General features: G+C 44.1%; 1 protein-coding gene and 1 pseudogene across 1 annotated transcript in view; one reads left to right on the top strand and one right to left on the bottom strand.

Annotated features, from left to right (window-relative positions):
• Positions 1-23,932, bottom strand: part of LOC124551118 (sensory neuron membrane protein 1-like) — a 291,988-nt gene extending 268,056 nt beyond the window's left edge. The window contains exon 1 of the mRNA XM_047126065.1: positions 23,765-23,932. The gene's annotated coding sequence lies outside the window, so the exon portion shown is untranslated. The remainder of the gene's footprint in view (positions 1-23,764) is intronic.
• On the top strand, positions 13,312-13,429 carry LOC124551551 (annotated as a pseudogene).
• Positions 23,933-26,689: the final 2,757 nt, after the last annotated feature.

Genomic DNA, 26,689 nt, shown 5'->3' with positions numbered 1-26,689 from the left:
CAGTCTTCTACTACACTTAATATTTGTGTCCCATTCTCTGACTACTTTCTCAAGCGCACAATTGAACAGCAACTGTGAGATCTCATTTCCCTGTCGCACTCCCGTTTTTATTTCAAAAAGTTCCGATGATGCGCCCATAAATTTAACTTTCGAAAAATGTAGCGTTGATTACCAATATTTCGTCAGAAACATCAGTAACATACCAAACGCTAAAGGGATTTCTTTTTGCAGAGGACACAAATATTGTCATAATTAGCAAATCCAGAAAAGTTTTACAAGAAAAGTGTTAGTGAAATGTGTATAGACATTAATAAGTGCTCACTAACCAATCTGTTAGCTGTAAATTTCGAAAAGACACAGTGTATGCTGTTAAGGTATTGTAAAAGATTTCCGACCAGAAATTGCGTACGATACACTGACGGGAAAAAATCCCAAGACCAAGAAAGAGTTGTGCGACATAATCACAAAGTTGGTAGGCGTGTTTCTTCATCTGAAAGATTATGTCCATTCAAATTTCGCGCCAGTCGCATAGAGCGCTTGTAGTGGCGACATTGTGAGGATGTAAATTAAGTTTGCTTTAAATACTTGCTTTAACTGTCTTGAGCCTTAGTTACCTTTGAAACAGGACGTGGTGAGTTGGTGTTACGGAAAAATGGCTTTAATATGCAATGATCAGCACATTCCTCAAACTGGGGAACTATCAAGAATGGGGTTCCACAAGGGTCAGTCTTGGGGCCTTTGTTGTTCTTAATATGTATTAATGACTTGCCATTGTATATTCATGAAGAGGCAAAGTTAGTTCTCTTTGCTGATGATACAAGTATAGTAATCACACCTGACAAACAAGAATTAACTGATGAAATTGTCAATAATGTCATTCAGAAAATTACTGAGTGGTTCCTTGTAAATGGACTCTCACTGAATTTTGATAAGACACAGTACATACAGTTCCGTACAGTACGATTAAATTGGAAGAAACACATTGATGATCTGCTGAAACGTTTGAGTTCAGCTAGTTATGCAATAAAGGTCATTGCAAATTTTGGTGATAAACATCTTAGTAAATTAGCTTACTACGCCTATTTTCACTCATTGCTTGCATATGGCGTCATATTTTGGGGTAATTCATCACTGAGGAATAAAGTATTTATTGCACAAAAGCGTGTAATCAGAATAATAGCTGGAGTCCACCCAAGATCATCCTGCAGACATTTATTTAAGGATCTAGGGATATTCACAGTAGCTTCTCAGTATATATACTCTCTTATGAAATTTGTCATTAACAACCAAACCCAATTCAAAAGTGATAGCAGTGTGCATACCTACAATACTAGGAGAAAGGATGATCTTCACTATTCAAGATTAAATCTAACTTTGGCACAGAAAGGGGTGAATTATACTGCCACTAAAGTCTTTGGTCACTTACCAAATAGTATCAAAAGTCTGACAGATAACCAACAAGTATTTAAGAAGAAATTAAAAGAATTTCCGAATGACAACTCCTCCTACTCCATAGAAGAATTTTTAGATATAAATTAAGAACAAAAGAAAAAAAAAATTATAAAAAATTGGTTGTTATATTAACTTAATTATGTTGTTAAATTAACTTAATTATGTCACGTATTGGAAAATTTGACTCGTTCCACATCATTACGAAATATCGTATTCATGATACATGGAACTAGTATTAATCTAATCTAATCTCTAATATAAGGCGACAGAAACGTCATTATAATCATCTCACTGTGTTTGAAAGAGTCTTGTATTAGCATACAAGATGCTGGATGTTCATTCTCCGATGTTGCAGAAGGAGTTGGCAGGAATGTAACCGCTGCCCACGATTCCTGGCAGCGGTGGTACGAGAATGTACGGTCGCAAGAAGAATGGGACGATCACGTGGCTCTATAGAGAGCAAAGACCATCGTGTTCGGCCTATGACTTCGGGGCATCATACTGCATCTGCAGCAGCAATTTGAGCAGAAGACGGTACCACAGTGACACAACGAACAAATTGGTTACTTCAAGGAGAGCTCCGAGTCAGACGGACCGTAACTTGCATTCCACTGACTCCAAACCACCGCCATAGGCGTCTTCAGTCGTGTCGTGCGAGAGATCATTGGAGGGCGGGATGGACATCTGTTGCGTTTTCTAACGAAAGCTGGTTCTGCTTCGGTGCCAGTGATGGCCTTGTGTTGGTTAGAAACATGCCAGTTGAGGGCCTGCAACCAAACCTTCTCTGGGCAAGCCACACTGGTGCTATGGTCTGGGGCGAGATTTCATGTGACGACAGAAGCATTCCCGTGGCTATCTTTCGCACCCTGACTGTACATTTGTACCTGTCTGGTGATTCGACCTGTTCTGCTTTCATTCATGAACAGCTTTCAAGGTGCTGTGTTCCAACAGGATAGCGCCTCGCCCACAGACCACTGTTGTAACCCAACATGCTCTATGACTCCTCTTTACCTTGACCTGCTCGATCGCCAGATCAGTCTGCCCTCTGACACATATAGCACATCGTCAGACGACAACTGCAGCGTTATCCACAAAAAGCATTAACCGTTCCTGTTTTGACAGACCAAATGCAACAGGTGGCAGGACTCCATCCCACAAACTGAAATCTGGCACCTGTTCGACACAGTGCATGCACGTCTCAGTGCCTGCATTGAACAGTCTGGCGACTACACCTGGTATCAATGTATCAGCATTCCACATTTGCAATGGCTTTTCTCGCGCTCACATTAACCCGTGATCTTGCATTGTTGTTGTTGTTGTTGTTGTGGTCTTCAGTTCTGAGACTGGTTTGATGCAGCTCTCCATGCTATTCTATCCTGTTCAAGCTTCTTCATCTCCCAGTACCTACTGCAGCCTACATCCATCTGAATCTGCTTAGTGTAATCATCTCTTGGTCTCCCTCTACGATTTTTACCCTCCACGCTGCCCTCCAGTACCAAATTGGTGATCCCTTGATGCCTCAGAATATGTCCTACCAACCGATCCCTTCTCCTAGTCAAGTTGTGCCACAAACTCCTCTTCTCCCCAATTCTATTCAGTACCTCCTCATTAGTTATGTGATCTACCCATCTAATCTTCAGCATTCTTCTGTAGCACCACATTTCGAGAGCTTCTATTCTCTTCTTGTCCAAACTATTTATCGTCCATGTTTCACTTCCATACATGGCTACACTCCATACAAATGCTTTCAGAAACGACTTCCTGACACATAAATCTATACTCGACGTTAACAAATTTCTCTTCTTCAGAAACACTTTGCTTGCCATTGCCAGTCTACATTTGATGTCCTCTCTACTTCGACCATCATCAGTTATTTTGCTCCCCAAATAGCAAAACTCCTTTACTACTTTAAGTGTCTCATTTCCTAATGTAATTCCCTCAGCATCACCAGATTTAATTCGACTACATTCCATTATCCTCGTTTTGCTTTTGTTGATGTTCATCTTATACCCTCCTTTCAAGACACTGTCCATTCCGTTCAACTGCTCTTCCACGTCCTTTGCTGTCTCTGACAGAATTTCAATGTCATTGGCAAACCTCAAAGTTTTTATTTCTTCTCCATGGATGTTAATACCTACTCCTAACTGTTCTTTTGTTTCCTTTACTGCTTGCTCAATATACAGGTTGAATAGCATCGGGGAGAGGCTACAACCCTGTCTCACTCCCTTCCCAACCACTACTTCCCTTTAATACCCCTCGACTCTTGTAGCTGCCATCTGGTTTCTGTACAAATTGCAAATAGCCTTTCGCTCCCTGTAGTTACCCCTGCCACCTTCAGAATTTGAAAGAGAGTATTCCAGTCAACATTTTCAAAAGCTTTCTCAAATTCTACAAATGCTAGAAACGTAGGTTTGCCTTTCCTTAATCTTTCTTGTAAGATAAGTCGTAGGGTCAGTATTGCCTCACATGTTCCAGCATTTCTACGGAATCCAAACTGATCTTCCCCAAGGTCAGCTTCTACCAGTTTTTCCATTCGTCTGTAAAGAATTCGCGTTAGTATTTTGCAGCTGTGACGTATTAAACTGATAGTTCGGTAATTTTCACATTTGTCAACACCTGCTTTCTTTGGGATTGGAATTACTTTATTCTTTCTGTATTCGTCTTGAAGTCAACTGGCATCATCTTACAGTGATAATCACTTAAATGGAAATAGAAATGCCGTGTGGCTAGGGCCTCCCGTCGGGTAGACCGTTCGCCTGGTGCAAGTCTTTCGAGTTGACGCCTCTTTAGCGACTTGCGTGCCGATCGGGATGGAATGATGATAAGGACAACACCCAGTCCCTGAGCGGAGAAAATAGCCGACCTAGCCGGGAATCGAACCCGGGCCGTTAGGTATGACAGTTCGTCGCGCTGACCACTCATCTACCAGGGGCGGACATCACTTAAATGTTACCTAGACAATTTATTCCAGAAATTACACTATTCTGCTTTAATTATTTTTTGGTGCTGCGATTTTTTGCGTCAGTATACATTCGAACAGTTCAGTTCATATATGTAAAATTGATATATTCAATTTTATTACGATCACTACCCTTATAAGTGAGAAGCCCATTGGTCACCACACTGTAGCACATTGGTTGCAGCTATTGCACCTTACATCCATTTGAACCTTTGCTTCATAGTCTCGTTTAAAATTAGTGATTCCATCAGTGGTTCCCCTGAAAACACTTAAAAGTACACAATGTTTCTTACACTGAAAATTACGTGTTGGCTTTGTTTAACATTGTGGTGAATAACTGTACGGTTCATACAAGGACCTACACATCTGACAACAAGCAAGGCGTACGAACAAGTGAGATACCTCAAATTTAAAGAACATTGTAATAATTCCAGTCTCAGAGAAGGAAGACGTGCTTATTGCAGAACTTTCACATTAATAAGTCATTCTTGCAAAATAATGACACGAATTATTTACAGAAGACTGGACAAAAGCCGACCTCGAAGAAGAACAATTTGGATTCCAGAGAAATGTAGGAACACACGAGTCAATGCTGCCCCTACGACTTCTCCTAGAAGAGATGTTAAGGAAAGGCAAACCTTGAACTTAGGGAAAGATTCTGGCAATGTTGACTGTAAAACACTCTCTGAAATTCTGAAGACACTAAGGATAAAATATAGGGAGCAAAACGTTATTTATAACTTATTGATTGGCGACTCCATGGAGTGCTGTGTGCACGACGACCATATACACTCCTGGAAATGGAAAAAAGAACACATTGACACCGGTGTGTCAGACCCACCATACTTGCTCCGGACACTGCGAGAGGGCTGTACAAGCAATGATCACACGCACGGCACAGCGGACACACCAGGAACCGCGGTGTTGGCCGTCGAATGGCACTAGCTGCGCAGCATTTGTGCACCGCCGCCGTCAGTGTCAGCCAGTTTGCCGTGGCATACGGAGCTCCATCGCAGTCTTTAACACTGGTAGCATGCCGCGACAGCGTGGACGTGAACCGTATGTGCAGTTGACGGACTTTGAGCGAGGGCGTATAGTGGGCATGCGGGAGGCCGGGTGGACGTACCGCCGAATTGCTCAACACGTGGGGCGTGAGGTCTCCACAGTACATCGATGTTGTCGCCAGTGGTCGGCGGAAGGTGCACGTGCCCGTCGACCTGGGACCGGACCGCAGCGACGCACGGATGCACGCCAAGACCGTAGGATCCTACGCAGTGCCGTAGGGGACCGCACCGTCACTTCCCAGCAAATTAGGGACACTGTTGTTCCCGGGGTATCGACGAGGACCATTCGCAACCGTCTCCATGAAGCTGGGCTACGGTCCCGCACACCGTTAGGCCGTCTTCCGCTCACGCCCCAACATCGTGCAGCCCGCCTCCAGTGGTATCGCGACAGGCTTGAATGGTGGGACGAATGGAGACGTGTCGTCTTCAGCGATGAGAGTCGCTTCTGCCTTGGTGCCAATGATGGTCGTATGCGTGTTTGGCGCCGTGCAGGTGAGCGCCACAATCAGGACTGCATACGACCAAGGCACACAGGGCCAACACCCGGCATCATGGTGTGGGGAGCGATCTCCTACACTGGCTGTACGCCACTGGTGATCGTCGAGGGGACACTGAATAGTGCACGGTACATCCAAACCGTCATCGAACCCATCGTTCTACCATTCCTAGACCGGCAAGGGAACTTGCTGTTCCAACATGACAATGCATGCCCGCATGTATCCCGTGCCACCCAACGTGCTCTAGAAGGTGTAAGTCAACTACCCTGGCCAGCAAGATCTCCGGATCTGTCCCCCATTGAGCATGTTTGGGACTGGATGAAGCGTCGTCTCACGCGGTCTGCACGTCCAGCACGAACGCTGGTCCAACTGAGGCGCCAGGTGGAAATGGCATGGCAAGCCGTTCCACAGCACTACATCCAGCATCTCTACGATCGTCTCCATGGGAGAATAGCAGCCTGCATTGCTGCGAAAGGTGGATATACACTGTACTAGTGCCGACATTGTGCATGCTCTGTTGCCTCTCTCTATGTGCCTGTAGTTCTGTCAGTGTGATCATGTGATGTATCTGACCCTAGGAATGTGTCAATAAAGTTTCCCCTTCCTGGGACAATGAATTCACGGTGTTCTTATTTCAATTTCCAGGAGTGTATGTTATATTAAAAGGAGTGCCAGCGTTGGTCGTAATATTGATGTTTTATTGATAGCAGAATCGACTTTCTATCACATAGTGATCATCTTCGGTGCTGTACACATTAAACTCAGACACTCCTATCAAGTTATCAATAACGAAAACTGAGAAGCGATCAGAATAAGTTATTCGCTTCTCAGTTTTGGTGATTGATAACTTGATACCAGTGTCTGAGTTTAATTTGTACAGCACCGAGGATGATCACTATGTGATCGAAAATCGATTCTGCTATCAATAAAACATCAATATTACGACCAACGCTGGCACTCCTTTTAATCTTTGTAACCTGTACTCAAACCAGACTGCAGTTATAGAGTCGAGAGGCGTGAGAGGTGAGCTGTGGTTGAGAAGGCAGTGACAAAGTGCTGTAGCCTACCATAAATATCATTCAGTCCGTACGTTGAGCAAGCGGTGAAGGAAACCAAACAGAAATGTGGAACGAGATTTAAAGTCGATGGTGCAGAAATAAAAACTTTCAGGTTTGTTGGCGACACTGTATTTGTTTTAGAGATAGCAAAGTACTTGGTAGAACAGCCGAAAGGAATGTACAGTGTCTTGAAAAGATGTTACAAGATGAACATCAAGAAAAGTAAGACAATGTTGCTGGAATGTATCCAGTTAAATCAGATGACGCCGATGGAATTAGATTGGGAAACGAGAAACTGACAGTAGATGAATTTTGTCGTTTGGGCAGCAAAATAAATGGTTGCGACTATAGGAAGGGAAGCATTTCTGAAAGAGGAATTTGTTATCATGTAACACAAAAGTTAAATTTTAAATTCTTCTGGGCCTGCAGCGCTATATATGTCTTGTAAGGACGTTATGTGTACATTAAGCTGCTTTGTGTAGCAGTTGTTATTATTGTGACTTTATTATTATTGGCTATAGGCCTATTTCGGCTCAAAAGCCATTTTCAAACACATTGCAACATATAGTACGATAATTATTTCGTACATTTGTCGTAAGACTTACTTCCACATTACGTCGTTGACGCTCTTTTCTAAGCAAAGCACAGGCGAAATTATAAATTACTCGCTAAGTAATGTCTCAGCAGCGGAATTTTTCTTTGCTGGCCAGTATCGTTAAGATTTTGTTAACATTTTGTACGTTTGACAACTTCGATTTATGTCAGCGATGTTACATGGTTACAGATTTGTTTTTATAAATCTATGGAGTTGTGTGATAGTGAAAAAAAGATCGTATTAGAAAATCTTTTCTGAAGATAATTCTCTGGAGAGTACTCTCGTAAGGAAGTAAAACGCGGACTATAAAGTGCTCAAGTAAGATGAGAATGGAAACTTTATAAACGTGGTGCTACAGAAGAATTCTCAAGATTAAATGGGTAGAAACTAACGAGGAGGTACTGAATAGAATTGGGGAGAAAAGCAACTTTTTGGCATAACTTGACTAAAAGAAAGCGCTGGTTAATAGCACACATCATGTAATCGTCAATTTGATTATGCAGGGGGGTCCGTGGGGTAAACATTGTTGAGGGAATGCTGATAATGAATACAGTAAGCACGTTGAAATGCTATGAAGGCTGAGGCAGTTTTGCAGAGGTGATGTTGCTTGCACGGGGTAGACTCTAGTGGGAAATCGCACGAAACCAGCCCTTGCACTGAGAATCACAAAACGTCATGTCTCATATTTAACACTGTGCAAGATTTTGCGACAACATGTACTCTCTTTTACGTCCCAGTGTTAAGAAAATATTCTGAAGATATTTTCACAAAAACCGTAGCCGAAATTATGACACATGTAACTTACGGAACATATCAAGAATGTAGCTATGGCCAGCCTCTACCTTTTTAGAATACGGAATGTGATTTACGACTTCAGCGGACGAAAATTTAGTCCAAGCACAACTGTAGCTCCGAAAATGTTAAAGTGGTTCACTATATTTTAATATCCACGGGAGAGGATCTGCAGCGATCTGCAGAGGTGGAAAAGGGATGTTGTGTGTCAAGAAAGTATTTTTTCTTTAATCAGTCTTTGGCACGCCGGATATCAATGCGATTTACTTCCAGTTCCTTTATGGTTCAGCCAGAGATATACAACAAGATCAATAGTGTCTTGGTAGTTGCTAAGGTAGAATGATGGGGCGGGAAAGTGGCAGCGTGCCACGGGAAGCCTAAAATTGGGTGGCCTAATGCAGAATTGAATGCCACAGTTCCCGATTCCATGCCTAGTCTGTCATTAGAGGCGAAACAACTTTGGATCGGCATAAGTGAGAAGTTATGAAATTAACCCCCACATTGCTTTATTACGTAGAGAGGTATACTAAGTATTGGCGACACATGAAAATTTTCCCTGGGACCGTAAGTCGGACCTGGATTTCCCGCTTACGTTGAGCGGCCTCCTTAACAACCGCTTCGGCTATCCGTGCACATCCCCTTGACCTATCGAAACCTCTATAAGCATCACTGTCTACATACCCTGATGCTCACAACATTATTTGGGTCCCAGCAACACTACGTGTTCAACGTTATTATCGTATTTTTGTCCCTGTACGCTTGCAGTACTTATTTTACAATGTCTGTTCCTTCAGTAAAGGAAACAAAAGAAAAATTCGGAGTAGGTATTAAAATCCATGGAGAAGAAATAAAAACTCTGACGTTCGCCGATGACATTGTAAATCTGTCAGAGGCAGCAAAGGACTTGGAAGAGCAGTTGAAAGGAAAGGACAGTGTCTTGAAAGGAGGATATAAGATGAACATCAACAAAAGCAAAACGAGAATAATGGAATGTAGTCGAATTAAATCGGGTGGTGCTGAGGGAATTACATTAGGAAATGAGACACTTAAAGTAGTAAAGGAGTTTTGCTATTTGGGGAGCAAAATAACTGATGATGGTCGAAGTAGAGAGGATATAAAATGTGGACTGGCAAAGGCAAGAAAAGCGTTTCTGAAGAAGAGAAATTGGTTAACATCGAGTATAGATTTAAGTGTCAGGAAGTCGTTTCTGAAAGTATTTGTATGGAGTGTAGCCATGTATGGAAGTGAAACATGGACGATAAATAGTTTGGACAAGAAGAGAATAGAAGCTTTCGAAATGTGGTGCTACAGAAGAATGCTGAAGATTAGATGGGTAGATCACATAACTGATGAGGAGGTATTGAATAGAATTGGGGAGAAGAGGAGCTTGTGGCACAACTTGACTAGAAGAAGGGATCGGTTGGTAGGACATGTTCTGAGACATCGAGGGATCAGAAATTTAGCATTGGAGGGCAGCGTGGAGGGTATAAATCGTAGAGGGAGACCAAGAAATGAATACACTAAGCAGATTCAGAAGGATGTAGGGTGCAGTAAGTACTGGGAGATGAAGAAGCTTGCACAGGATAGAGTAGCATGGAGAGCTGCATTAAACCAGTCTCAGGACTGAAGACCACAACAACAACAACAGTTCCTTCAGACATGCATGCATCTTTTCAGGAACAGACGTGATTGACGATCCAGAGCTGTACGAAATATTATGAAATTAATTCGCTGACTGCGTATTCTTTTGACATCGGCTGTGCTAAGTAGCTTGCTCGATGAACTAGAATCGGAGATGGCCTCCGATTCTGATCGTGAAGATTTCGACGAGGACACGTCGACGCAGGACGTGTGACCCGTGTTGAAGACATGTCTCGAGAAAGTGGCTGACTCACAACAGAGTTCTCTCAAGTCTTCTGGGACATCACTGGGGACAAAATCACAGAAATGGTGAACGAAATTATTTATGGTGGCGTGATTGCGTTCGAACGTCGTAAAGCTTGGGTTGGGTTGTTTGGGGGAAGAGACCAAACAGCAAGGTTGGTTCAAATGGCTCTGAGCACTATGGGACTCAACTGCTGAGGTCATAAGTCCCCTAGAACTTAGAACCACTTAAACCTAACTAACCTAAGGACATCAAACACATCCATGCCCGAGGCAGGATTCGAACCTGAGACCGTAGCGGTCGCGCGGTTCCAGACTGTAGCGCCAGAACCGCTCGGCCACCAGCGGCCGGCAAACAGCAAGGTCATCGGTCTCATCGGATTAGGGAAGGATGGGGAAGGAAGTCGGCCGTGCCCTTTCAAAGGAACCATCCCAGCATTTGCCAGGAACGATTTAGGGAAATCACGGAAAACCTAAGTCAGGATGGCCGGACACGGGATTGAACCGTCGTCCTCCCGAATGCGAGTCCAGTGTGCTACTACCACTGCGCCACCTCGCTCGGTCGTAAAGGTCGAATCGTACTTATCCCTATAGCCGTCATCTCACGGGACTTGAAAAAAACGCATGGACGAGGTGTTGGTGACGTCATAGCGTGGGATTCCACGTTCCACTACACTTCGGAGCGTGAAATAAAGCGTCTAGCATGTCAGATTCTTGCCTCGTGGGGGCGAACGTGCCCAGAGAGATATGACATCGTTTTATGTTACAAGTCGAACTTAGCTGCCGTCATATTCTACGGCGTTAAACATCGTATATGTTGGGTTTTCTTTCTGACAGAGGTTGTGATATGATCATGTGTACCTAAATGGTACCACAGACTTTTCAGATAAACCTTTGTAACAAGGCCGGCACTGTAACCTGGGTGTCCTGCCCACTAGGCAGTGAGCCGGAGACTTACGTTCGAATCGTGGTCTTGATACAAAGCTTCATTCTTCCCTTCAGTAGGCGTGGTATGAATATAAGCTGTTTCAAAGCATCAACAAATTGAGGATATCTTGAAAACGCTAGGGTCTGGTATAATAAAAGACAGGAAACTACAGATTCGTATGCAAAGTGTAGTGATGTTTTTAACACAATGATGATCTATCAAAAGTGCGTCTTTTTCGTGTAGTTCGCATATTAAATATCAGATAATGACATCTGTTGATCCAGTCTGTAGACGGTGTATTCCATATAGGGAGGCCCGTAATGTTGACTTACTGTGTCGAAGTTGTAGCGCAATTGGTAGGCTCTTGAGCTGTGAAGAGGATGGTAGCACGTTCGTATCCACATTGTTCCAGATCTTTTTTTTTTTTTTTTTTAATATTTCTTTTCCTAAAAGATTCTGAGTCTTTCTTATTAATTTAGGAGAAGTATTATCTCAAAAGTCGATGTTATTTATCGTAAATAATGTATTTGCTGCAATTGTTGTTGCCAAGGCCGACGATTGGAATGATTCGCCAGTGTCCAGAAATCTTAACCTGACTGCCAGTCTGTGTTTGAAAGTAAACACAAATTACGCACTGGAAGATTTTGCAATTATGAAACTTTCTTTTTAATATATGTGTCTGGATTTATGGACTTGATCATAGTCGTCTCTTGCCATTAACTATCTCTTCAGTTATGATGAGCAGCTTCCAGAAAATCTCCTCGTTCATTCAACGGACCTCGATCTTGAAATCTGTATGATGGTGTACGTTAATTTGAGAGAGCTGGTAGTCAATGCAACATCGAGCGCAGACTGAAGCTAGACACTATATCTTAACTCTATTTAATTTAAAAACGAAGATGGCCCGAAAATTCTGTCGAATTAATCAATAACTTCCACTACTATGTCTATAGTATTCTTCGTGATATTCTCCACTCTTCTTCGACAACCGCTAACAGGGTTAAAGCAGCTATTTTGCGCGTGACCATTGTCGTAAAGAAACTGTGTGTGGCTCGCGAGCCAAATAAAGCCGACAACTGCCGCTGCAGAGCGCTGCGAGCGCAAATCTCGTTAGCCAGCTCTTCCCGTGTGCCGACGGCGCAATCTCTCGCGAGATCGGGCGTCGTGTCCGTGTCCACATCCGCGTAAGCTCCCGCGTCCCGTATGAGGACGGCTTCAGATGCAGGGAACCTGCTGTGTTCAAGACTTCAGACTCATCACCCTGCTGAATTCAGATTATAAACTTGCTGCAAGACGTTTTGCATGGAACATGAAATTGGTTATGGGTAAAGTAATCAGTCCATACCCAGTCATGTTTTCGACGCGGCCTATGCTTAGAGAGACATTGTATTGTACTGTCCGAAAGAACAGATATCATCTTAGTAAATATGTAGTTAAGGCTCACCGGCCACTTGACCATCTTCTTCTTCTGTGCGAATGCACAAACAGTGCGCGAACTCTTACGGGAATCGGCAACGCAACGCGAGTAATGAGTATAATGGGCGGGGGCACTACGAATGTAGTGCGGGACAATACGTTGAGAATGTGGGTTTCGCGGGAGGCGTGGCAGATAAATCCCTGCAGTCGCGCTATCCTCTGTGTCCTCGGTGGCTCAGATGGAGAGAGCGTCTGCCATGTAAGCAGGAGATCCCGGGTTCGAGTTCCAGTCGGGGCACACATTTTCATCTGTCCCCGTTGACGTATGTCAACGCCTGTAAGCAGCTAAGGTTGTTCATTTCATTGGAATTTCACTATAGAGACTGCCCACATTGCAGTTAACTGGTGTCCGGCGAGAATGTTATTGATAGACTTCGCAAACGCTTTCTATCCCACAAGCCGCACATGTTATAACGTGTGACGGCTAAACTGGTATTCGGTCTTCAGTTCAAAAACATTATTTGCAACTTTCTTACACGTCAGCGGTGGTGATCAATGGTTGGGAAATAAAACTCTTTAGAATAGAAGGACCTTATGTGTCATGCTGCGAGTCCAAGAAGCTGCTGTTTTCGATTATATTTTTTTGCAACAGGCCTATTTCGGCTTGGCAACGGCCTTGCCGCAGTGGGTACACCGGTTCACGTCAGATAACCGAAGTTAAGCGCTGTCGGGCATGGCCGGAACTTGGATGGGTGACCATCCGGGTCATCATGCGTTGTTGCCATTTTTCGAGGTGCACTCAACCTGGTGATGCTAATTTAGGAGCCACTCGACCGAACAGTAGCGGCTCCGGTCAATGAAAACCATCGTAAAGACCGGGAGAGAGGTGTGCTGACCACACACCCCTCCTATCCTCAATCCTCATTGAGGATGACATGGCGGTCGGATGGTCACGATGGGCCACTTGTGGCCTGAAGACGGAGTGCTATTTAGGCTTGACTGGCATCTTCAGGTTACACCGGATGGTCTCGATATCCCTATGACATCACTGTCATAGTTGCTGTCACAAGTGCATAAGTTTGCTGCTTTAATGTTGGTACTAGATATCAAGACCATCTGATATAGCCTGAAGATGGCAGTCACGCAGAAACAGGCCTATTGTTACGAACACAGCAGAGTCTTGGTCTCATAGCACAATATGTAATGTCTTTATGTGAGACATATAAGGCGCGGTGGGACCAGACGAGTGCAAATTACTGTTACAATAAGGCGGTCTGTTCGACAGGGCTGTTCATTATGGATGTTTTTGTAGATCACTGCAGTAGACTCGCTGCCTAGGGCTGTGCATACACAACACTGCAAATGACGTTGGGGTATTCACGGAGAATGACTTCGACATTGATTTGACTCGTAACGCACTACGGTCATACGCACGCGCCTCTCGTGCAATGATCAATAAACGTAAAACTCTGTTAAATCCACTGATATCGACCGACAATGGCATCGTGTTGCGCGAGAACATAAGATCTTGCGGTCTGACGCCACTGGGTGGCGGCAGGAAACACAGGAACGAAACTCGAGGACACTCTTCACTACCATAAAGGGTCTCTGCAGAATTCAAGCCTCTATCCGGCTGAATCTCCACCAAAAAAGGAACGTAATAAACACCTTCATTCTCTTTTGGTAAAGGTTGCACACTGGCTGGGTGTGCCCAAACTTGCGAGTAGATCCATCTCACAAGTAATATACACTACTGGCCATTAAAATTGCTACACCACGAAGTTGACGTGCTAAAGACGCGAAATTTAAATGACAGGAAGAAGATGCTGTGATATGCAAATGTTTAACTTTTCAGAGCATTCACACAAGGTTGGCGCCGCTGGCGACACCTACAACGTGCTGACATGAGGAAAGTTTCCAACCGATTTCTCATACACAAACAGCAGTTGACCGGCGTTGCCTGGTGAAACGTTGTTGTGATTCCTCGTGTAAGGAGGAGAAATGCATACCATCACGTTACCGAGTTTGATAAAGGTCGGATTGTAGGCTATCGTGATTGCTGTTTATCGAATCGCGACGTTGCTGCTCGCGTTGGTCGAGATCCAATGACTGTTAGCAGAATATGGAATCGGTGGGTTCAGGAGGGTAAAACGGAACGTCGTGCTGTATCCCAACGGCCTCTTATCACTATCAGTCGAGATGACAGGAATCTTATCCGCATGGCTGTAACGGATCGTGCAGCCACGTCTCAATCCCTGAGTGAACAGATGGCGACGTTTGTAAGACAACAACCATCTGCACGAACAGTTCGACGACGTGTGCAGCAGCATGGACTATCAGCTCAGAGACCGTGGCTGCGGTTACCCTTGACGCTGCATCACACACAGGAGCGCCTGCGATGGTGTACTCAACGACGTACCTGGGCGCACGAATAGGAAAACGTCATTTTGTCGGATAAATCGAGGTTGTGTGTAAACAGCTTGAGTAAAGAATCACGATGGTCGCATCCGTATTTGCCGACATAGCCGTGAACGCACATTGGAAGCGTGTATTCGTCATTGCCATACTGGCGTATCATCCGGCGTTATGGTATGGGGTGCCATTGGTTACACGTCTCGGTCACCTCTTGTTCGCGTTGACGGCACCGCATGTTGCAGGTCCTGTACGGGCCTTTCTGGATGCAGAAAATGTTCGACTGCTGCCCTGGCCAGCACATTCTCCAGATCTCTCACAAACTGAAAACGTCTGGTCAATGGTGCCCGAGAAACTGGCTCTTCACAATACGCCAGTCACTACTCTTGATGAACTGTGGTATCGTGTTGAAGCTGCATGGGCAGCTGTACCTGTACACGCCATCCAAGCTCTGTTTGACTCAATGCCCAGCCGTATCAAGGCCGTTATTACGGCCAGAGGTGGTTGTTCTCGGTACTGATTTCTCAGGACCTATGCACCCAAATTGCGTGAAAATGTAATCACATGTCAGTTCTAGTATAATATATTTGTCCAATGAATACCCGTTTATCATCTGCATTTCTTCTTGGTGTAGCAATTTTAATGGCCAGTATTGGTGGCTGTAGAGACACGAAATCTTTAAAGTAGGAGTGGCGACCGGCGTATTGGGTCGACACTGGGTGGTACTGGACTTATCGAGTTTAAATGTAAGTGCGCCGCGTTGCCGGTTCTTCGCACAGCCATCATGCCTGAGCAAGTCCCTGTACTGGCGGCAGGCAACCCTTGTCGGGTGTCCTTTGCTAAAGATTACCTCAACAGAAGTGACCTCCTACAAATAGCTACCGTCGGACACAAGACGGGTCAAAGGCTCAATACCGACCTGCTAGGACGGTCTCCAGTACTCAAGTTGCTAGCACGACTACCCACAGTGAATTGTAAACAGGTGTGCAAGAAGATCGGTCATCTAGTACTGACAGCAGATACTTCTGCACTGCGGTATATCATAGTGCGTAATAGGTGCTAACAACCCTACCACAACAAAGGTCAAAAATTAATTATGATTGTAGTGTTGCTCACGCTGCTAAATATTGCATTTTCGGGCAACAACAAAGTTATATTATGTGGCAGGTGTCATTAGAGCACAGTTAATAAAGTCATTTCTTGAAATAATGGATAAACTAGGCACTCATCTTTTCGTGTTTCCCACACTCGTCTCGTTGTGAACTCCTGGCTCAATTGTCGAAAATCTAGGTGGTGATGATTCCAAGCTCGGATGCAAAGAGACCTAGGTGTTATTCTGCGATATTCAAAAGTTTTATAGATGTGTTTCATAAACCATTCGTGAAGATTAAACTTTTGCAAGATAACACAATGGTGATGTAAAAAAGTAATCAGCACTCCGAATTTAAGTTACACTTCTTTTTTATTACTTTTGTTGCAATATCACTTCACAATATAAAACATGATTGAAAAAATCTTCCTCATTGTTAAAGTTCACATTTTATAAAGTGACTACAATTTGCGTCTTTTCAACTTGACGACCAAGACTTGACTCTCTAATAACCGCTTACGCGCCCAAAAATCAGAGTTACAAGTACGTCAAAGAGCATAGTGACAAAAGAAAGAATACACATAAGAATAATATCATTGCAATATAAACATATCGATGCATCAAAGTACCTCTACATTAATGAAATCAAATCTGAATGTTGTCACAGAAATATGTTAACTATTTTACAGAAACACAGTAGAATATTGCTGGAATCGAGAGGTTGAGGTGAGGTGGCGTAATGGTTACGTAATTCAAGTACCATTACAAGGTTCCCAACCAATCAATATTAACGTGCTCGCTCCAGCAAATTGTGAAAAATGTAGTGCCTCTGACACTCGGAAACATCGCTTCCAGTGTCGAAATATATCAGTAGTGTGCCCAGTATAATAATGGTTGCCTTCAGCAACAGGTGCATCCCTCCAAACATGACTGTCCAAAGTGTCATTGCATCAGATTTCAAATCCTTCCCGAAAGCAAAACACAGCGCTACGTTGTGGCTGTTAGGCCACAGAATATATGTCGTTGTAGATCGCAAATCAATGATGCTATTACAAACCTCTCGCACTTATGGACACACTATCTCAAAATAAAAGCACTCACGAGCCATCGGCAACTATACGAAAATTTTATGCCAGTTGCTTTAGAGAATGGATGCAAGAAGCTATTTCTCTACTCGACATTGTAGAAGTTTTCTTTCGTTAGCCGGCACGGTAACTCAGCGTGTTCGGTCAGAGAGTTAACTTCCCTCTGTAATAAAAAAACTGAGTTAATGGATCAACGACGAACTGAAACGGGTGTCTTGCGACGACCACCACGAGCAGATGGAACGAATGTAAACGAACAAAAGTGAAATTCAGGAAAAAAAAAAAAAAGTGGCCAGAGCAGCGGGATGCCACGCCAAGGGGCCCGGGTTCGATTCCTGGCTGGGGAAGGAGGTTTTCTCCGCTCAGGTGTTGTGTTGTCATCATCATTTCATTCCCATCTCCGACGCGCAAGTCGCCCAACGTGACGTCGAATGCAATAAGCACTTGCCCTCGACAGCCGAACTTCCCCGAATGGGCGACTCCCGGCCCACAATGCCGTGCGCTCATTTCCATTTTTCTTTCTTTTCTTACGTTATCAAATTTTTAGTTGGAAAATTTGACAAGAGCAAAACTCTTGAACCATGATAAGGTGTTTACCACGAACTAATTAACAAACTATTTTTTATTAGTTCACTCATACTGAGTACGAAGGGGCGATCTGTATTTACTTTCTTAGGAGAAGAAAAAGTTCTTAGCCAAAACTGCAATAAAACGTAGTACTGAGGGTAAGATTTTTACAAAAACCTTTACGAAGATCTGATGATGGTAACATAGTGTACCGAAACCGGTTATCCACAATACAGTGTTTTATTGCGACCTTGGCTAAGATTATTATTTACTATTTTAATTATTTGAAAGAGGTTCAAGTCTCCCAGAAACAAATGTTTTTATTCAGTAAGAAGGAAACTTAGTAATTGGAAAGGAAACCATCTAACCTCAAAAGGAACTTAATTAAGGAATCAGTTACTCCATAAGATTTCAAATTAAAGAGCAGTGAACGCTAATTCAGTTTATTGTAATTGTTGATGTTATTTCCTTACAGTAAATGCATCTTCTTTCTTAACTTGTTTAAGCGTCCACTTATTACGTCTCAGATTGCTTAAGTGTCCAATTGGATTTAATTGGGGACCTAGAAACGACGGAGAGGCTTTGTGCCCGTCGTAGCTCTAAGTGGTTCACAACCCTACAACAGGCTACAGCAGTCCACCCACCCGACCGCCGCCCCACACCGAACCCAGAGTTACTGTGCGGTTCGGCCCCCAGTGGACACCGCACCGAGAACGTGTCATACCAGTTGAGTGTAACCCCAAATGTTTCCGTGGTAGAGTAATGATGGTGTACGCATACGTGGAGACAGTGTTTGCACAGCAATCGCCGACACAGTGTAACTGAGGCGGAATAAGGGAACCAGCCCGCATTCGCCGAGGCAGGTGGAAAACCGCCTTAAAAACCACCCACAGAGCTGGCCGGCACACCGGACCTCGACACTAATCGGCCGGGCGGATTCGTGCCGGGTTCAAAAATGGTTCAAATGGCTCTGAGCACTATGGGACTCAACTGCTGAGGTCATTAGTCCCCTAGAACTTAGAACTAGTTAAACCTAACTAACCTAAGGACATCACAAATATCCATGCCCGAGGCAGGATTCGAACCTGCGACCGTAGCGGTCTTGCGGTTCCAGACTGCAGCTCCTTTAACCGCACGGCCACTTCGGCCGGCAATTCGTGCCGGGGACCGGTACGTCTTCCCACTAGGGAAGCAGCGCGTTAGACCGCATGGCTAGCCGGGCGGGCACTAGTGTCCACTTACAAAAAGTGGGACAGTTAAGATTCGCTTCCTTTTCGCTATACAGTCCCAGTATTCCGTTAACAGATTCTAACATGTTTAAAAAGTAGACGGCGGATACCGCTAAGTTCATATTCCGGAATATATTATATATTTATAGATATATGGTGTTACAAAAAGGTAGGGCCGAACTCTCAGGAAACATTCCTCACACACAAATAAGGAAATGATGTTATGTGGACATTGTTGTGTCTAGACAAGACAGCCTAGACACAATGAGAGGAAGCCGAAAGGCACGCGCTAAGCTAAAGCAGGATGGCGTGAGGTCTGAAACAGGATACGTAATGAATGCAATAAAGAAAAGTACGTAGCTTCTGGAATACTTAACTTTAATCCATCCTGTTGGTACATCTGGAGATTGTGGCGATACAAGTGAGACTCTTTAGATACATGCAATGTTACTAATGGCGCCTTGCTAGGTCGTAGCCATTGACTCAGCAGAAGGCTACTCTAACTATCTGCTCTGCAAATGAGCGAGGCTTCGTCAGTGTGCATCGCTAGCTACGTCGTCCGTACAACTGGGGCGAGTGATAGTCCGTATCTCGAGACCTGCCTTGTGGTGGCGCTCGGTCTGCGATCACACAGTGGCGACACGCGGGTCCGACATGTACTAATGGACCGCGGCCGATTTAAAACTACCACCTAGCAAGTGTGGTGTCTGGCGGTGACACCACAGACATGTGTCCGGAAGCGCTTAATTTCCATGTTAGCGCTCATTTTAGTTTCGTGCACCTACGCTCAATGGAGCACGTTATCATGATTTCATACGGGATACTCTACCTGTGCTGCTAGAACATGTGCCTTTACAAGTACGACACAACATGTGGTTCATGCACGATGGAACTCCTGCACATTTCAGTCGAAGTGTTCGTACGCTTCTCAACAACAGATTCGGTGACCGATGGATTGGTAGAGGCGGACCAATTCCATGGCCTCCACGCTCTCCTGACCGCAACCCTCTTGACTTTCATTTGTGGGGACCTTTGAAAGCTCTTGTCTACGCAACCCCGGCACCAAATGTAGAGACTCTTCGTGCTCGTATTGTGGACGGCTGTGATACAATACGCCGTTCTCCAGGGCTGCATCAGCGCATCAGGGATTCCATGCGACGGAGGGTGGATGCATGTATCCTCGCTAACGGAGGACATTTTGAACATTTCCTGTAACAAAGTGTTTGAAGTCACGCTGGTACGTTCTGTTGCTGGGTGTTTCCATTTCCATGATTAATGTGATTTGAAGAGAAGTATTAAAATGAGCTCTAACATCGAAAGTAAACGTTTCCGGACACATGTCCACATAACATATTTTCTTTCTTTGTGTGTGAGGAATGTTTCCTGAAAGTTTGGCCGCACTTTTTTGTAACGCCCTGTACATATGCCGATGGTTATTGAGTGATTTTATTTTGTGGTGCTGCGTCCATATGTACGAGAGATATGTAATAACGTCATATATATATACATATACTAACGAGTGGTCTCGTAAGCTGACATACGGCTGGGAGTGCTGGCCATATGATCCTCCATATCCGCATCCATTAACGCCTGCGGGCTGAGAACGACACGGCGGCCGGTCGGTACTGTTGGGCGGAGTTTAGTTCTATGCACTGATGAGCCAAAACATAATGACAACCTGCTTAATAGCTTGTTTGTCTGTCTGTGGAACGAAAAACATCACCGATTCTGCATATCAGGGACCCGTTAGTTTGTTGGTAGCTTTTCGCAGGCATTTGATGTTAGATGTCTACACTGCAGGTCGTATAATTCTCGTGTACGCGGTGTTGCCGCCTGATAGCGACCTAGGTAGGTACCATAGAATTTACATCCGGCGAATTTGGTCGCCGAGACATCAGCACGAGTTCACTATAATGCTCCTCCAACCACTCAGTACAGTTCTGGCTCCGAGACACGGACAGTTATACAGCTGAAAGATGACATCGCCGTCGGGAAGACATCATGCATGGAGCAATGCAGATGGTTCGCTGCTGGTGTCGTTCGATTGCTACCACAGGTCCCATGCAATCACAGGAGAATGAATGTCGCCCATAGTGTAATACTGCTCCCACCGGCCTGCGTCCGTGGAGCGCTGCACGTTTAGATCCTCCGTTCACCTCGATGACGGCGTTTGTGGAGACGGCCATCGACGTAGTGTAGCAAAACTGTGACTCAACCGAAGAGCCGACAAGTTTACATTGATTGACTGTCGAATCCAGAAGGTCCCGTGGCCATTGCAGTCGTAACTGACGATGTCGTTGGGTCAACATGTGAACACGTAGAGGTATTCTGCCGCGATGTACGATGACCGGTGTGCTACGAAACACTTGTGCGTGCACCAGCATTCTGCTCTTTCGACAAAGATGCCAAAGATCACCATCTTTACTACGCAATGCAGACAAGCCTCCGAACTTTCGGTGAAGAGTTGTGCACGTCCACCCATTCAGTACCTAGTGGTAGTTTCATAGTCCAACCTCTTTGTGTAGATGCCCACGACAGTAGCACGTGAGCATTCCACCAGCTTCACCATTTTCGAGATATTTGTGAACTGACTTTGTGAAATAGTAATTTGTCCTTTGTCAAATTCGCTTACCCCAATGGTGTCCGCCCCTGGTAGCTGAGTGGTCAGCGCGACGCAATGCCATACCTAACGGCCCGGGTTCAATTCCCGTCTCGGTCGGAGATTTTCTCCGCTCAGTTACTGGACGCTGCGTTGTCCTTATCATCAACATTTGATCCCCATAGACACGCAAGTCGCCGAAGTGGCCTCAACTCGAAATACATGCACCAGGCGAACGGTCTACCCAACGGGAGGCCCTAGCCACGCGGCATTTCCATTTACCTCAATGGTATCTACCTAACACGGCTGACCTCAAAAGAATTAGCAATCACTGGATTAATTTCATAATATTTCGTACAGTTATGGATCGTCAGTCACGTCATTTCCTAAAGAGACGCACGAATAAATGGCGCAATTCCGGAAATATTGGACACCTCGTGTCGATAAGATGACTATATATTTCAAAATTAATACACTTAGAGCGTTCTTCGTCTCCTTTTAGTATTTGGCTTAATGTATGGCAGAATAATTATGAAACCACGTGCTGGACTAGATCTCGAACACAGAAATCTGTCTCTGGCAGGCGGTGTCCTGGGAATTGTGTCGACCCGCCTGTCCTTATGCCAGTATCTGCCTTCACCTACGGAAAAGGTAGCTACTGTTTGCCACCTGACTGGAACCGTTCTAGATGTGCGCGTGACCATTCGTGCTCCGAATACCACACAAACTTCTCGAAAATGATCAGTTTGGGTTCTCACATATAAAATATTTCCGCACAAATACGAGTCACTAAAGATAGCTTCAGTCACAACGCTTAGCTTTGGTAAATGTCTCACTCCTAAAACGGAAAAATTATTATTATTATCTCTTGGACGAAATTCTGTAGTCTTGAAACTGTCATTAATCCAGTTGCGTATCATCGTTCGAAGAAAAGTATTCCAGAAGGGTAGACACAGTAATGCATTCCATCTCAGCTCAATCTGTTAAGTAGAACTACTTGGTGATATAGGAGAGACTGCAATAACGTGAATGACCTTTCTGCGTGATCCAAAATTGCTAAGGTCTGTAATCTACCCCAATTGTTGCTATAAATTGGTATCAATCGGCTGTAGAAGCGGTTCAAAAATGGCTCGGAGCACTAATCGACTTAACATCTGAGGTCATCAGTCCCCTATAACTTAGAACTACTTAAACCTAACTAACCAAGGACATCACAGACATCCATGCCTGAAGCAGGATTCGAACCTGCGACCGTAGCGGTCGCGCGGTTCTAGACTGTAGAAGCGGACTGAAGCCTAAAAAAAGTTTTCTTCATAAGCTGTGCGAACGACTGTTATATTGTTTTCGATATAAAAATATAGAAAAGAAGTAGAAAAAGCGTATATACCACTGAACTACATTTTACATAATCAAATGTAGCCTTTTTCCGTGGCCCTATATCGCGAATATACCCACGTAATACGAAACAAATATGATAGGACACTAACATTGACCTTGCTATAAACGAAGCAAACTCTAAATCCACCAACGAAATTTGAGATGTTGTTCAGAGATATTTTCGGAGAATTTTGGTATAAGGGACCTGTACTCTCAGTAACTCATTGCACAGTAATAACGTAATAATAATTCATTTGGTTTGTTATCCCAGTCAGGTAATTTTTCTGCTTTTAAAATAACATCATAATAGCGATAAGATCTGTAGTATGCAGTCATCAAAACGTAAAACACAAGACACATAGTAACGCAACAACCGTCATATGAAAAACGTACTCTTTCATCGTAGCATAGCGTCATTGTGCTGTGAACACACACATGAGATGCATGTCAGCCAATTCGTCAGTAAACCTACCCATCTGCCGCGTGTCACTCATAATATATAACTATGCCGGGAAAAGAACCTCGGAACAGAAATGAGCAGCATTGAATGGAAGCTTGAAGGGAAAGACTAAATCAGGCTGCTCTCAGGTGAAAGTACAGAGAGGTAATGGACCACGTTTGTTTCCAACGCAGAGGCAGAAGCGCATACAGATGAAATTGATTTCCACCACCCTTCGATTATAAAAACCTTTCTCATACCTGAACAATTCGAATTTAGGCAAGGAAAACGGAAAGAGTGTTAAAAGCCAGAACGTCTTACCTTGTTATATTTGACTGACGTAGGTTGTCAGTAAATGGGTGTATAGTGCTGTAAATGACTATACTTTGGTAATCTCGAGCTGTATTGCTGAAAATTATCTCCTTATTTTTGCACTCGATGCGATCGGAGGTCCCAGTATGGATCCGTGTGGAGCACCCACACAATGACGATACATGAGGACGAGTGGCAGGACCCTATGATGACGTCCTCTGACGTAGCAGGCGGCAGCTGGTGACGGAGTGGGGGAGGCGCTAGGAGGGGGAGGTGAGCGTGTGGTGGAGGGGGAAGGAGCAGAAGGAAGACTTCCGGCGGACGTGGCCTCTCATTCGTGGCGCGTGCGAGTGGAGAACGCCCACATGAAACACGGCAGGGCCGAACAGTTCGGGGATTAAAATTTCACGTGTATTCTTCCGCACGCGGGCCAAAGTGTCCTCCCGAGAAAGTCCAAGAAAGTCCACCCCTCACCTGTACATTCCTTCGCTTCTGCTAGCTTTAGTTTATCCACATACGATCACTGGCATAGAGCATTCCAGCACTTCACTACATACTAATAATTATTTATTCATTTACTATAATTGTTTACAACGTACCACAGTGGAAGCTGAGACGAGCAATTTTATGAGGAGACTTGTGTTCTCTCAACGGAAAGTACCTCGAATTGGCCTACAAAAATAACCTAAATTGCAGCATTCGCGTATCGTGCGAGATTTTCTAACTCTATGCACGTGGAAACTATTAATCCTAGAGAAAAAAATGAATAGGGCCCTTTATGCAGGAGATTTAATTTAGTTTAATTCTGTACTGGGATATGTTTTTGTCAAGGGCCGCGGCTTTCGAATTATTGAAGATAAACATAGAAATGTGACCTTCAAAAGCACCCCCCCCCTTCCACAATCAACCCCCTCCGCCCCCCACCCTCACCGGACAGGACTGATAATATATTATTCATGGTACTCTCTCCTTTCACTGTACAGATATTTGCAACTACACGAATTATTTCCCATATTTGACCTTTTTTGACTTCATTACGTCACCAGTTAAATCGCCTATTTCGTCAACATTACTAATTTAAACGTTCTTTCATTACCCTCACGGGCAATGAAAGAAAAACACGACTTTTGTAAACGTCACACTAAACCTGCACACGCTGACAGTTCGATCTGAAGTTAACCCTCACAAGCACAGTAATTTCATAGTCACAAAGCGTCATGAACATAACGACTGAACTGTTAATTTTATGCTGTTAAAAATCAGAAAACTGTTAGGTAAAATGTACACATACTTCAGTTTTACAATTTGTAAAAGGACGAACAAACCGGTGACGTAATAAAGCCTGTCAATGAACAGCAAAAACGTCGAATGTGGTAGGAAGGAGCACCGTGATCAAAATACTGAAACTCCCGAACTGTAGGGCGGTGAAAATTGAGGTCGATGATCGTTTGATGCCTGTAGCGAAAACGAAGTGTATAACTAAACTACATTAAATTTCCTACAAAAAGGTCATCTTGCATATTTTGTCTGGGACAGCTTATATGGGTTTTGTAGGCCAGTTAGAGGGACTTTTTCGACCTAATAGGCCACAAGTGTTCTGTATAAAATTAGTCTCGATTCCCTCGACACCACTGTGGCACACTGTATACGATTATCGTTTAAACACTGTATATATAAGACCAAAGCTTGAATACGTTTTATTTCGTGAACAGGTCAAGACAACCAAACAAGGTTCTTCGGCAGCTCATAGTACACAAAAGTGCACGTAATTTTATTACATGGTTGATACTCTCCTGCTAAGCTTCCTCGTTGTATCAAACCTTTCGAGAGTTGTCTTGGTCTCTTATAGACGCATACGTTTACGCATTACAAATGATTTTCATAAGCCCCTTCTGATACTCCACAAGTTGACCTGTCGTTGCATTTATAACAATACATTTAATCGGTTAGAGAAGTACATCACTTACTTTTGAAGAATGATACCTGCTTAAGTATCTCGGCTGGTTAAGAGTATTAATTATGCAATAAAATTACTTGCCACCCTACGTACTATAATTTACAAGACCTTCGCTTTCATGCGTTAATCGGTTAGCGAATTAAAACAGGTGTTACGTCTTACGTGACTATGGGTCAGCATATAAAGGGTGTTTCAAAAATGACCGGTATATTTGAAACGGCAATAAAAACTAAACGAGCAGCGATAGAAATACACCGTTTGTTGCAATATGCTTGGGACAACACTACATTTTCAGGCAGACAAACTTTCGAAATTACAGTAGTTACAATTGTCAACAACAGATGGCGCTGCGGTCTGGGAAACTCTATAGTACGATATTTTCCACATATCCACCATGCGTAGCAATAATATGGCGTAGTCTCTGAATGAAATTACCCGAAACCTTTGACAACGTGTCTGGCGGAATGGCTTCACATGCAGATGAGATGTACTGCTTCAGCTTTTCAATTGTTTCTGGATTCTGGCGGTACACCTGGTCTTTCAAGTGTCCCCACAGAAAGAAGTCACAGGGGTTCATGTCTGGCGAATAGGGAGGCCAATCCACGCCGCCTCCTGTATGTTTCGGATAGCCCAAAGCAATCACACGATCATCGAAATATTCATTCAGGAAATTAAAGACGTCGGCCGTGCGATGTGGCCGGGCACCATCTTGCATAAACCACGAGGTGTTCGCAATGTCGTCTAAGGCAGTTTGTACCGCCACAAATTCACGAAGAATGTCCAGATAGCGTGATGCAGTAATCGTTTCGGATCTGAAAAATGGGCCAATGATTCCTTTGGAAGAAATGGCGGCCCAGACCAGTACTTTTTGAGGATGCAGGGACGATGGGACTGCAACATGGGGCTTTTCGGTTCCCCATATGCGCCAGTTCTGTTTATTGACGAAGCCGCCCAGGTAAAAATAAGCTTCGTCAGTA

This window comes from Schistocerca americana, chromosome 9, assembly GCF_021461395.2.
Source record: "Schistocerca americana isolate TAMUIC-IGC-003095 chromosome 9, iqSchAmer2.1, whole genome shotgun sequence".
NCBI classification, from domain to species: domain Eukaryota; kingdom Metazoa; phylum Arthropoda; class Insecta; order Orthoptera; family Acrididae; genus Schistocerca; species Schistocerca americana.
This window is presented reverse-complemented; position numbering and strand designations above follow the sequence as displayed.